The sequence below is a fragment of the Artibeus jamaicensis genome, unplaced genomic scaffold, assembly GCF_021234435.1.
Source record: "Artibeus jamaicensis isolate MK-2021 breed Jamaican fruit bat unplaced genomic scaffold, CSHL_Jam_final contig_384, whole genome shotgun sequence".
In the NCBI taxonomy this organism is placed as follows: Eukaryota; Metazoa; Chordata; class Mammalia; order Chiroptera; family Phyllostomidae; genus Artibeus; species Artibeus jamaicensis.
This window is the reverse complement of record NW_026521810.1, coordinates 10,193,001-10,207,328: the sequence shown is the minus strand read 5'-3', so window position 1 is coordinate 10,207,328 and position 14,328 is coordinate 10,193,001. Positions and strand designations below refer to the sequence as shown.

Genomic DNA, 14,328 nt, shown 5'->3' with positions numbered 1-14,328 from the left:
CATTTGTTTATTTCTTCTTTCGTTTCTCTTCCTTGAGAAGATAGAGTAGAAAAAGTTTTACCGAAAGAAATGTCTGAGATTTTACTGTCTAGGATTTTTGTTATTTCAAGTGTTACATTTAAGTATTTTATCCATTTTGAATTTATTCTTTTTTAAAATTTTTATTTAGTTATTTTTCAAGTACAGTTTTCTGTTTATTTCTCCCATCCCAGCCCACCCCTCCCCCATGCACCCCACCTCCCTCCCATTTCCACCCCTCTTAGTTATTGTCCCTGTGTCCTTTATACTTGTTCCTCTAAATCCCTCCCATTTTTCCCCCTTAAATTCCCTTCCCTCTCCCCTCTGGTCGCTGTCCCCTTGTTCTCTATTTCAGTGTATTTGTTTTTATTTTGCTTGCTTGTCTTTTTTGTTGTTTAGCTTCCTGTTAAAGGTGAGATCATATGGTATTTGTCTTTCAACACCTGGCTTATTTCACTCAGCTTAATGCTTTCCAGTTCCATCCATGTTGTTGCAAAGGGTAGTAGCTCCTTTTTTCTCTCTGCTGCATAGAATTCCATGTTGTATATGTACCACAATTTTTTGATCCATTCATTTACTGATGGGCACCTAGGTTGCTTCCAGCTCTTGGCTGTTGTAAATTGTGCTGCTATGAACATTGTGGTGCATAGGTTCTTTGAAGTTGATGTTTTGGGGTTCTTAGGATATAATCCTAGCAGTGGAATTGCTGGATCAAAAGGCAGGTCGATTTATTTTTCTGAGAAAATTCCATACTGTTTTTCATAATGGTTGTACCAGTCTGCAATCCCACCAACAGTGAACTAAGGACCCCTTTTCCCCACAAGCTCTCCAACATTTGTTGTTTGTTGCTTTGTTTATGATGGCCATTCTGACTGGTGTAAAGTGGTATCTCATTGTGGTTTTAGTTTGCATCTCTCTGATAGCTAGCGATATTGAGCATTTCTTCATGTGTCTCTGGATATTCTGTATGTCCTCCTTGGAGAAGTGTCTGTTAAAATCCTTTTCCCATTTTTTAATTGGGTTGGTTGTCTTCTTAGAGTGGAGTCGTGTAAGTTCTTTGTATATTTTGGAGATTAAACCTTTGTCTGAGTTATCATTGGCAAATATGTTTTCCCATACAGTTGGTTGTCTTTTTAATTTAATACTGTTTTCTTTAGCCATGCAGAAGCTTTTTATTTTGATGAGATCCCATTTGTTTATTCTTTCCTTTATATTCCTTGCTCTAGGGGACATATCAGTAAAAATGTTGCTGCGTGAAATATCTGAGATTTTCCTGAGATTCTCCTCTAGGACTTTAATGGTTTCAAGGCTTATATTTAAGTCTTTTATCCACCTTGAATTTATTTTGGTGTATGGTGTAAGTTGGTACTCAGGTTTCATTTTTTTTTGCACGTAGCTGTCCAGTTCTCCCAACACCAATTGTTGAAGAGGCTATCTTTACTCCATTTTATGTTATTGCTCCCTTTGTCGAATATTAATTGACTGTAGAGAGTTGGGTTTATTTCTGGGCTCTCCATTCTGTTCCATTGGTCTATGTGCCTGTTTTTATGCCAGTACCAAGCTGTTTTGATTACAGTGGCCTTGTAATACAATTTGATATCAGGTATTGTGATTCCTCCTACTTTGTTCTTCTTTCTCAAAATAGAAATTTGGGCTCGTTTTCGGGCTCGTTTATGGTTCCATATAAATTTTTGAAGTGTTTGTTCTATGTCTGTGAAATATGCCATTGGTACTTTAGTAGGTATTGCATTGAATCTGTATATTGCTTTGGGTAGTATGGACATTTTGATGATGTTAATTCTTCCAATCCATGAACAAGGTATATGTTTCCATTTGTTTGTGTCTTCCTTGATTTCTTACTTCAGGGCTGTGTAGTTTTCTGCGTACAGGTCTTTTACCTCCTTAGTTAGGTTTATTCCCAGATATTTTATTTTTGTTTTTGCTATATCGAATGGGATTTTTTCCTTGATTTCTGCTTCTGCTGATTCATTGTTGGTATACAAAAATGCCTTTGATTTCTGGATATTGACTTTGTAACCCGCTGTCTTGCCAAATTCATTCATTAGTTTGAGCAGTTTTTGGGTAGAGTCTATAGGATTTTCCATGTACACGATCATGTCATCTGCAAACAGTGACACTTTTGTTTCCTCCTTTCCTATTTGGATGCCTTTTATTTCCTTTTCTTGCCTGATCGCTGTGGCTAAAACTTCCAAAACTATATTGAATAGAAGTGGTGAGAGTGAACATCCTTGTCTTGTTCCTGATCTTAGTGGAAAAGCTTTTAGTTTTTGCCCATTGAGTATGATGTTGGCTGTAGGTCTCTCATATATGGCCTTTATTATATTGAGGAATGCTCCCTCTATTCTCACTTTGCTGAGTGTTTTTATCTTAAATGGGTGTTGTACCTTATCAAAAGGTTTTTCTGCATCTGTTGATATGATCATGTGGTTTTTGTCTTTGCTTTTGTTTATGTGATGTATTACACTTCCTGATTTGTGAATATTGAACCATCCTTGCATCCCTGGGATGAATCCCACTTGTTCATGGTGTATGTTCTTTTTGATATATTGTTGGATGCGATTTGCCAATATTTTGTTGAGGATTTGTTCATGGTGTATGTTCATCAGCGATATTGGCCTGAAGTGTTCTTTCTTTGTTGTGTCTCTATCTGGTTTTGGAATTAGGATGATGCTGGCTTCATAAAAATGCTTTGCTCTGGCTTCATAAAAATGCTTTTCCTTAAATGCTTTGTAGAATTCTCCTGTGAAACCATCTGGTCCAGGGCTTTTGTGTGGTGGGAGTTTTTTGATTACTGCTTCAATTTCATTTGCTGTTATTGGTGTGTTAAGATTTTCTGCTTCTTTTTCATTGAGTTTTGGAAGATTGTATTTTTCTAGAAATGTGTCCATTTCTCCTGGGTTTTCAAATTTCTTGGCATACAGTTCTTCATAGTAATTTCTTATAATCCCTTCTATTTCTGTGGTATCAGTTGCAATCTCTCCTCTTTCATTTCTGATTGTGTTTATTTGTGTCCTCTCTCTTCTTTTCTTGATGAGCCTACTTAAAGGCTTGTCTATTTTGTTTATCTTCTCAAAGAACCAACTCCTGGATTCATTGATCCTTAGAATTGTGCTTTTAGTCTCTATGTCATTTAATTCTGCTCTGATCTTGGTTATTTCCTTCCTTCTACTTGCTCTGGGCTGTCTTTGTTGTTGTTCCTTGAGTTCTTGCAGGCGTAGGGTTAGGTTGTTTGTTTGAAATGTTTCTATCTTCTTTAGGTAGGCCTGTATTGCTATAAACTTCCCTCTCAGGACTGCCTTCACTGTGTGCCATAAGTTTTGGGTTGTTGTGAGATCATTTTCATTTGTTTCCAGAAACGTTTTGATTTCTTCCCTAATTTCATTTTTGACCCATTCATTGTTTAATAGCATACCATTCAGTCTCCATGATTTTGGGTGCTTTGGATTTTTTCGTTTGGGGTTGGTTTCCAATTTCAGTCCCTTGTGGTCGGAGAAGAGGCTTGGTATGATTTCAATTTTCTTGAATATGTTGAGGCTCGTTTGTGTCCTATCATGTGGTCTATCCTTAAAAATGTTCCATGTGAGTCTACAGCCATACCACCCTGAACACACCCGATCTCGTCTGAAAATGTTCCATATGCATTTGAAAAGAATGTGTATTTAGCTTCTTTGGGATGAAGGGCTCTATATATGTCAGTTAAGTCCATTTCATCTAGTTTGTTGGTTAATGCCACAATGTCTTTGTTGATATTTTGTTTGGAAGATCTGTCCATTTTTGACAGTGGGGTGTTAAAATCCTCTACTATAATTGTGTTGCTGTCAATATCTTTCTTGAAGTCCTCTAAGATTTTCTGGATATATTTGGGTGCCCCTATGTTTGGCGCATATATATTTATGATGTTAATGTCTTCTTGGTGCATTCTTCCCTTGAGTATTATGAAGTGACCTTCTGGATCTCTCTTTATGGCCCTTTTTTTGAAGTCTATTTTGTCCGATATGAGAATTGCTACCCCAGCTTTTTTTTCTTGTCCTTTTGCTTGGAAAATTTGTTTCCAGTCTTTCACTTTTAGTCTGCGATGGTCTTTTGTCCTGAGGTGGGTCTCTTGTAGGCAGCATATGTGTGGGTCATGCTTTCTTATCCATGCTGCTATTCTGTGTCTTTTGATTGCAGCATGTAATCCATTTACGTTTAAGGTTATTATTGATAGGTACTTATTCATTGTCATTTTTTTTACCTGTGTTCCTCTTTGTTTCCCTCTTTTCCTTCCTTTCCTTAAAGCAGTTCTTTTAACATCTCTTACAGAGCTGGTTTGGTGGAGGCATATTCTTTTAGATTTCTTTTGTCTTGGAAGCTCTTTCTTGGGCCTTCTACCTTGATCGAGAGCCTTGCTGGGTAAAGTAGCCTTGGTTTCAGGCCTCTGGTTCTCATTACTTGGAATATTTCTTGCCATTCTCTTCTTGCTTGGAGTGTTTCCATTGAGAATTCAGTAGCTAACCTTATTGGGCTCCCTTGTATGTTACTTCTTTTTTCTCCCTTGCTGCCTTTAAGATTCTCTCTTTGTCTTGGAATTTTGCCATTTTAATGATAATATGCCTTGAAGTGGGCCTCTTTGGGTTCCTCTTGATTGGGACTCTCTGTGATTCCTGGATTTGTGTGACTTTTTCTCTCATCAAATTAGGGAAATTTTCTCCCATTACTCTTTCAAATACATTTTCTACCCCTTGTTCTTCTTCTTCTCCTTCTGGTATCCCTCTTCTTTGGATATTATTACGTTTCATATTGTCTTGCATTTCTCTTAATCCCTCTTCATTCTTTCTGAGCCTCTTTTCATTTTCTTGCTCTTTCTGTGAGATGCTTTCTGCTTTGTCCTCCAACTCGCCAATCCGATCATCCACTTCATCTATTATACTTTTGAAACTTTCTACTGTGGTCTTCAATTCGGAAATTGTATTCTTCATTTCCTCTTGTCCCTTGCCGATATTTTCTATTTCCTTTTTCTTGTTGATGTAGTTTGCAGAGAGATTATTGTAGCTCCCCTGTAGTTTCTGGTAGTTCATTGTGAGCTTTTTGAACTTCGTAATAACCAGTGCTTTGAATTCAATATCTGATAGTTGATTAGCCTCTGTTTCATCTAACATTCTTTCTGAAGTTTCTGCTTTTTCTTTCATTTGGGGATTATTTCTTTGTCTTCCCATTGTTTGAGACTCTTTTTGTTAGTCTCAGCTTCTAAAATTGATCTGTTCTGGCTCCCTGGGTTTATGGTGTGAACTTCTGTGGTATAATACCTGTGAATTTCAGTGGTGCAGACTCCTTCAGGCATCTTGCTGTTCTCTGTCTCCACCTACTCTCAGGCTGGTCCTCACGCTGGTCCCTGCACTGGTTGCCTATTACTTCTGAGTGTCCCAGCTCCCATAGCCGACTCCCCGGTGCCCAGGCCCATCACAGGGGCCACGAGTGTCCGGCTCCCATAGCTGACTCTTCGGCGCCCAGGTCCATCGCTATGGCAGCAGCACAGGGGCTGCGAGTGTCCAGCTCCTGTAGCTGACTTCTCTGATGCCCAGGCCCATCACAGGGGCCGCAAGTGTCCTGGATCCCGTAGCTGACTCTGCCGCTGTCTGGTGTGTCAGGGTCAGTCACAATCTCTGGTCTTTTAATTTCATAAATGCTGGGTAACTGATGGTTTATTGTACTGTTTCTCTATAGATCTGCCAGGATTTTCACCCACAAGTACGGGAGCTAGAATCCACTCCGTCCTACTCTATCACCATCTTCCCAGCATCCGGCAATTTATTTATTAAGACATATTTATCGAGGCCTGCTTTTTACCAGGTGCTGTTTAGTCTCTGCAAATATAGCAGTGATCACAGCAGACAAAAACACAAACAAACAAACAAAAACAGGAAAACCGAAGTCATTTCACCTGGTCAAGCCTCAGGCAATCCATGTATGCAAAAGTCCTTAGACCTATATGGGCACACAGGAGGCACTGAGTAAAAATCTACAGAGTCTGAATTATAAAATGAAGGACGTAGGTGCCAAGCTTCTGCCTGCGCAGCCCTACAGATCTGAGTTAATTCGATATCCATCCCTCCTTGGACACCTGGGCTGGTGGTGCCCTTCTTTGAGATTTTTCTCTGCCCTCCTTCCCCTAGCTGGAACCTAATGCTGAAGCTGGAACCTTCATGGATTAGAGAGGAACTCACTCTTGACTGACTACTTCACCCGCATAGACCAGGAGCTGTGTGTATGTTGGTGGTGAGGCAAGGCAGGGGTGGGAGTGGTGCTGGAAACTGGTCCCACTCCAGGTTGCAGCCACTCCCACTCTTCACTATGGATCTTTTGTGGCACAGAGCCAAAGAGGATGAGATCTGAAATTCACTGGTTGCCAAACCTACCCATCTTTAGTTCTAGAAAGCTCGGCAAGATGGGAACTGTCATTCATCTGTTCAGCCCATGAAAGTATCTCTTCTGTGACACAGTGCTATGGTGGAAATGGAGGTTCTTCTCTTCGTGGACACTGTGAACTGTTACTTGATTGTGGAGCTCACTGCAACAGCTGTTCAATGAGGCAGAACTGTGGGGACACAGATGCAGCCCCCAGCTTCAATACCATGGATTTTCACTATTCCAGCTAAGTTTCCATAGATTTGGTTGATGTTTCTCAACCTGTTGTAAACTCTTTGGTCGATCTCTAAAGATTTTGAATGGTTATCTTTATTAATGTTCACCAGCTTAATGGATGTCTCTCTTGGGTAATAGTTTCCCTGAACACCTCATGTTACCATTTCTGAGGTCGTACCTGGTGTAATTTATTACATGGCACAACTAATACAACAGCCAAGCAAGGAGACTAGAACTTAAATTAAGATAAGCAGCCATTTACAGGCAGAGCTGGGAAGGTAGTTCAACCAGGAGGAGCAGAAAGTGCAAAAGTATGGAAGGTAGAAGCACTGAGGAAGAGCTGACTTAGAGAAGTGGCTCTCAAAATGTGGTCCTTGCATCAGCACCATCAGTATCACCTGGGAACTTGTAGCAATATGAATTTGGAGTGCCCCTTCAGACCTACTGAATCAGAATCTCTCAGGTTGGAGTACTGCAACCTGGGTTTCAGCAAGCCCTGCAGGTGTTTCTGAAGCACATTAGAGTCTGAGAACCACTGGAATATGAGTTGTTTGTCATCAGCTATAATAGCTGGGTCTTAATGTGTCCAGACTCTCAATGTTTTTATTTTTAAGAACTGAGAGAAAAGGAGTGAATATGTACTTCCTCTCAGTGATGTTTTAGGGCTTTAATGGGCAAAAGATTCCCCAGTAGCAATCACATGCAAGTGGTTGTGCCATAGCAAGCAGGTGCTCACGCTACTTTTGCCAAGAATAAGTCGCTTCTGATTTTAGTCTAAACTTTACTTAGCTCCAGCTGTTTTAATGAACCACTGTACGGTTGTCCTGAACATGCCACCTTAGGCTTTGAAGAATTTTTCTCCTGTGTGTGGTTGATGGTTATAGCTGTAAAGGGAAATGTGGACATTTATTTGGCTTCAGTGTGATTCAAAAGAGAATAATTAAAATTTGGCTAAATCCAGTTAACTGAAAGAACTAAAACTTGTCTGGGACTGGGAGAGTGAAAATAAGTCCTGCTGTTAACCAGTCTGGGAGGACAGGTTCAGATAAAGCCAAATGCACAATTCACAGAGAACAATCTTTCTCCCAGGGTCAGGCTGCAGTGAAATGCCATGACAACACCCACTTTGGACGACCACTGCTTTCTTACCAATGATGCCCCTGGACCTGTCTTACTGCACCCATATTTTGCTAGGGATTCCCAAATGCTGAGCTGCCCTTGCTCAGGATGATATTCAACCTCTAGTTGGTTCCCACTTCTCATAGTTCTGCCTCGGCAACTGCAACCAGTACTGCCAATCCCCACTTCCTTTGGACCTTCCTCGGATCCTTCAGCCCAAGACTTGACCTTACAAATCTATGCTCTTACTGAGAAGCACTTCACAGCTCCTCTGGAGTACATCCTTCGGGGCATCAGGTGGATCTGATTTTGCTGGACTACAGGCTTGTCCCTGGTAGTCTTTGTCTGATTAAGCTTTAATAGAAAGAAAATGTCCCTTGCCCTGCATGTGTTTGTTTGTTGATATTTGACTTGATTACCAATTTTAGATCCCAAGTCACAGAAAGGAACCCAGAGGCCTGGCCACCATGAGATTGTCAGTAATTACTTCTCATCACATTTCAAATCAATCCCTATCTCTGCCTCCCTATAATCATTAGATATTTTCTTGCAGAAGACCCACACAGAGATCTGACATTATCAGTCGTGAATCAAGTGTAGCATCCTTTCATTTAATCAAATTACAACCTCTGAAGTTATTAATATTATTTATAATAATGATCATGAATATTTGCAATATTTTATTAATAATGATATTATATTATTAATAATAATAACCAGGATCTTCTACCTAAGGAACTTGAACCAATAATTACAGCAAACAAGAGATAGGAGTGTGACTTAATTGATGCAGTCTCTCTGAATTATTAAGTTATTATATTACTTCAGTACCTTGAATGTGGAGTAAGCACTTACCTTTTACTTGTTCCTTTACTTATCCATTCCCTCAAACACTTTCTGAGAGCCTTACTCTAAGCTACACACTGTCCTGGGTCTTAGAGCTTAAAATGACTTAGACAAGGCCCCAGCAAAAAGCTTGCAGGAAGATTGGGGAGAGAATCAGTAGGCAGCCAGAGTGAAGAGATAAAAAACTCTGCTAATGAGAAGGTCAAGAACTCCAAGCCCAGAGTGTCAGACAGATGTCCACAGCAGCTTTAACCCCAACCTGGATGACACAGGACATGAGGTGGAGAGGAGGACCATGAACAAATTACCAGATCCCTCAAGGGAAGAGGGAGTGCAACTAGGATGTCTAGATGACAGCACTGAGGGGAGGGAGGATGACTGAGCCAGAAGAAATGAGCCACCAAAAAGCGTGGAGGCTTAGGGGAGGATGGAGGACCATTGGCCTGGAATACTTAAGGCGGTGTGGGGGATCCTTGATGTGCCCTGGGACACCTGGTGTGCTGGACACTGAGCAGCCTCTCCCAGACCACCCCCTTCCCAGGGGTCCTCAGGAAAGAGAAAAGAAGTGGAGGTACTGCATTTAGGAAAGAGATTGCATAAACAGGGTTTTTTTTTTTAAAGATTTATTTGTTTTTAGAGAGGGAAAGGGAGAGAGAAAGAGAGGGAGAAAAATATTAATGTGTGGCTGCCCCTAGCATGCCCCCTACTGAGATGGGAGCCTGGCCCACAACCCAGGCATGTGCCCTGACTGGGAATCAAACTGGGGACCCTTTGGTTCACAGGCTGGCACTCAATCTACTGAGCCATACCAGCCAGGGCTAAACAGGAGTTTTTATCTAGGCCCAAAGGTTCAGCAAAAGGAAGAGGAAGAGGTGGCACTGGAGAAGAGGGAGGCAATTGGAAAACATCTAGAAGGAAAAGATTCCAGAGAAGCATGTGCTTGTTTCTTCTTCAGTGGAGGTGGTAGCAGCTGGTAGTGTGTATGGTGGCTGTGTATGTGGGGAGTGAACAGGTCCATGGCTTGGGCTGGGTTGTCAGTCTGAGCAGCTAGCAGCAGTGATTGGCTTGGGTGGGGTGCTCAAAGCCTGGGTAAATCAGGTTCCTGGGTCAAGTTCTGAAGCTGATGTAGGCAGACGCGAAAGGGAGATGGCTCTGAACCTCTGGAATGTTCTGGCTGCTCTGGGAGGGATCCCAACTGCATTGGATTTCAATCCCTTCATCAGCATTGTCACAAGCCATTCTTTTATTGAGTACCTACTATATGTTGAGCATGTCTTAAGAACAGAACGTATAGCATTGATTTAGACAGTTGAGGTCTATGCCCTCCTGCCCTCAGGATGTTTTAATATCTGGAAGAGAAGACAGACATTAAGTCAGGAATTACAAGAGTAATAAGTGGTACAAGGGTAAAGCACAGGTTATTAGAGTCTAATGTCAAGGGAGATTTTCCTTGTGTGGGTCAATAGGGGCCCTGCTGAGAATCCCTTCCCTCAGCTGGATTAGAGAACTGTAGCCCCACAGGACGCTCCCTGCACCCACACTACAGTGGAAGAGGGTGGGACAGCTCATTCTTAAACAAGTCACTTACACACCCCAGATCCAGAAGAATTTCAAAGCAGTTCTTCACTTCAGATTCCAGTCATGCCTTCTCATCCGTTTAAAGAATATTCACAGGAATGTGCAGGGATAGAGTCTACCATTTAACTTGTCTTCTCTCAACCAATATCTCTTCAATAGACATGGTCTTCACTCAGTGTCACAGGACAGCTCCACATATCTGACCCTTTTTGCAGTCACTGAGCCACAAACCTCTCCTCTCTAGACCCTCTCTTTCTCCTCTTTGTGGTAATTTGGCCCACAGAACCCCACCTCTTCTCCTGGACCACCAGGTTCAGTGGACAGCCATTAAGCTCATCAATTTCCACTTGGCTGAAGTGGGAAAAAAGGCCTATTGGATCCTGCAGGTAGAGCCGGCTTTTGCACTATCAGTGCCCTGTACCCGCTAGCATATCACAGCATTAGTACTTTGCTGAAAGAATCCCTTCCCCTTCCTCAGCGTTGAGTTCTGTGTTAGACACTTAGTTGCCCACCAAGAACTTCTCTCCTCTTCTTCTAAATCTAAGGCAGTAAGGCTGTAGTAAGGCAGCGCTACCCAGGTATGCACTACACCTCCTGGATGTGGTCCTGTTTCTGATTTCACCCCAAAGGAGGGAAGTGATATTTGCCATTTCCAGGCCCAGGACTTAAAACATTGTGCTGGAGCACAGACTGGTGGCAACCCAGCTTTGATGATGCAGGGTATAGTGAGGCAATGTTTTTCAGGGTCCTGTCCTTCTGAACAGCTAAAAGAATAGAGGTGCTCTACCAATCTGGGTCACCCACATTGGGACTCTAAATAATACAAGTCCCATTACCAAAACATCTCTTTGTTTTCTAGCTGAGTGGGAAGGGACTTGATAAAAAGGTAAGTTTTACAATGCTTCCCATTGCTTAAGTTCTACTCAAGCATAAAATGACTCTCCAGTGGCTTTCCTTTGGCATTTCCACAAATGCCCCTCACTCTTCCTTACCCCTTTGAGGTCATGTGGAGTTTTCCCCAGGGATGGTGATAAACCGTAGCTCTTCCCTTGGCCACCTCTTCTTCTGAGTCGGCAGCCACGCGGCCTACCACCCAGCTCCGCAGAGCCCCAGCAGCCCAGCCGCCACGCAATGAATACCTCTCCTCCCAGGCTCTGCTTATTATAGCAATTCCGTACATTCCATTTCACCACGGTCTGGGAGGCCGAATGTGAAATAAAATAAGTCCTATTGCCTTTTCCTTCAGGGTTTTTATTGATTGTGACAATTTCTTGAGGCAAACTGATGATTTAATATTAAGCTGAAGTACCAGGAGTAAGCAAAGAGATCAGAGAATTGAACAAAAATTGAAATTGTCCAGAGCGGAATTTTTCCAGCTCTCCAAAGGGGTTTGTTTGGTCCAGGCATATCCATTCTTTCAAGTACACAGGGATACACAAGATAAACACCTTCAGAAAGACTAAGAAAATCAGAGTGTCTAAACATGGTGAATTGGAAAAGAACCCGGAGCCCCAAGCAGAGGAGGGACAGAGTCTCTGCTTAACTCCCCCTAGTTTATCCGGATGCCTCCTCAGCCCCAAATCAGGCACTGCCCTGCATTACTCGGTGGTGGTGAACTATTGCTTCCCTGTTTTTGCACTAGGCAGATCATCTCTACCTAACAAGTCAGGGCTGGGGTGGCCGGGCTTGTAGCTTTGCATGTACAACTCAACCATGTGCCCTCCTCCCATTCCACTGCCACCCCAGCCAAAGGCTGACTGTCCCTGGGAGACAGCCTGTGCTGGTGAAGAGCCGCAGAGACTGGGGTCAGTTGCACCCAGATCTGAATGGTGACTGATGTTTAGTGAAAGACCCTGGGCTAGTACTGAATTTCTTTGAGTGTCAGTTTTCTTATGCCCTAGGCATAATAGTTTTACTACAACAGAGAATGACTAGCCGCTCGCCAGATATGCACCCCCCTCCTCCAGGTCACACAGCTAGGTCACAGTTCCAGCCTCCTTTCCAGTCAGACACTGTCACAGGGCTGCGCTCCACTGGAAAAAATGGTCTGGCCCACAAAATCCTCCCTCCTGTCTGAATCTGACCTTCCCCCATACACTCCAAGTCTAGAGTGGGCTTGGAGGCCTGGCAGCCCATCCTGGGCAGAGCCTACCTGAAGGAAGGAACTTTGATTCTGAACTGAACAAGTGGGAACACTTGCAGTGGACTCTGTGAGAGCCAGAATAAGGTTCTACTGTGCTGAATGGAAGCCAGGATGATTTTGCTCTCATGAAATATGGCTTTTAGGAGCCCCTGCAGCGGATAGTGAAGATGATGGCTGCAATGGTGCTGACACCCCTGAAGCAACCTAGAGGCCCCTGCTCCCTGGATCCCTGCAGGAGTGGCTCTGAGACTTGCACCCACTCCCTGGTGACAGCCAAACGCCCTCGGGTTCTGCCTCCTCGTTTTGCCCCTCTTTCTTGGGATCCATGTCTTCTGCGTCACCTGTGCACTGCCAGGCAGTGTAATTCGCAGGCCCGAAGTGCAGACCGTGTGTGTGGTGCTGGGCTGGAGCCACAGGAGGACTCGGGACTGCGGGATCACCTTATCAGTGTCTTCATGTGACACCTTTCCGACCACGTGACACCTTCCAACCACAACATAGTCAACCTGCTCACCAGCTATAGTATCTTCCTGGCCATTCTCTATCCTGAATGTGGTACAGCTTCCTGCACTTCAAGTTCAGAGACCCTCTCATCTCTGCAAGGGTGTCATGTGACTCCTGAGTCTCAGAACTGCTGTGGTTGCTATTCATCCCTTTCACAGTGCATCCAGTTGCTCCATCCTGTTCATTGGTGGCCAGAGAATTGGGCCAGACACAGACATGACTCACTCCCGCAAATAAAGCACAGAACACGAGGGGCAAAGACACTCCAGACTGTACCCCCAGTCAGCGTGGACTGGCTGTGCAGATTTGACGTTTGCCAACCTACCTGAGGGAGCCGTAGCTTTCATACCCCAACACATCACTGATGGGGCACAGTCCCAACCACAGCCTCTGTCCCCAAGACCCCAGCACAGTGCCTCTCTTGCAAAGTAGGCAGGCATGCGATGAGTTTAATGATGATGACTTCACAAGCCCTCTGACATTGCTGTCAGCCAGTTCCACTGCTCTGGCCCAGTGAACCCTCAGCCCCCAGCCCTAACATTTGCCAAGTCTTTCTGGGCTGGACAGGAAAGCTCACAGGAGCCCAAGCAGGTGCTGAATGAATGAATGCACAGGAGAGACAGAGGTTGGGAGACAAGCTGGACAGGATGACTGAGCACAGGGTGGCGGCCAGAGCCACGGGATGGAAACTGGGGCCATCCTCACCCAGCTCACAATGGGTGGGATGGATGGATGGTAGAAAGGGAGAGATGGAGCTGCCCTCAATATCACTTTAAATTCAGGGCTTTCAATTTAAGCAAAAAAAAAAAAAAGAAATGTGGCCTCTACACTGGTCATAGAACTTAGGGCTTTTGTAGTGGCATTAATCACCTCCATGAACACAAACATCATAAAAATAAAATTCCATTTACATAAGCATTCACGTTTACCTAGCATAGTAGTGTAACCTTTAAACATTTTATCAAGCATGTTTTGTTTTATTTTTGGTTTTTAGGAGTTTACAATGTATACATATTTTAACTGGGTCACCAAATTAAATTTGAATAATCTAAACATAACCTCTAAAACTTAAATTACATTTTGAGAGCTTCTACATCAACCCCATTTGTCAAAATGTTATGAAGCTTTCAGTCAGTTAAACTTTTGAGATATATGTGATGAAGAATAAGAGTAAAACATGACTCGGTCCCTATGAAAATAAGTGTACTCAATTAACAGAATTACTTTAATTAAACCAGCATTGCAGGTTAGTTTATAAGGCTATTGGTAAAATTTCAAGCAGAGGTTAAAGTAACACTAAAACTTAAGCCCAGAATAGCTGTTGTTGCATATCTGATATCAGTCAACCATTTAAATTTATCTATAAAATGAACCATCCAACCTTATAACAAATTTTCCTGGAAAGACTACTGTCCAGTCTTTATGTAGGTTGAGGTTAGGGTTTACATTATTTTGATAAAACAAGGCCTCTTTGTGGG

General features: G+C 42.9%; 1 pseudogene; it reads left to right on the top strand.

Moving 5' to 3' along the window:
• Positions 1-12,513: 12,513 nt before the first annotated feature.
• Positions 12,514-13,456, top strand: LOC119046157 (lipid droplet-regulating VLDL assembly factor AUP1-like; annotated as a pseudogene).
• The last annotated feature ends 872 nt before the right edge of the window (positions 13,457-14,328 follow it).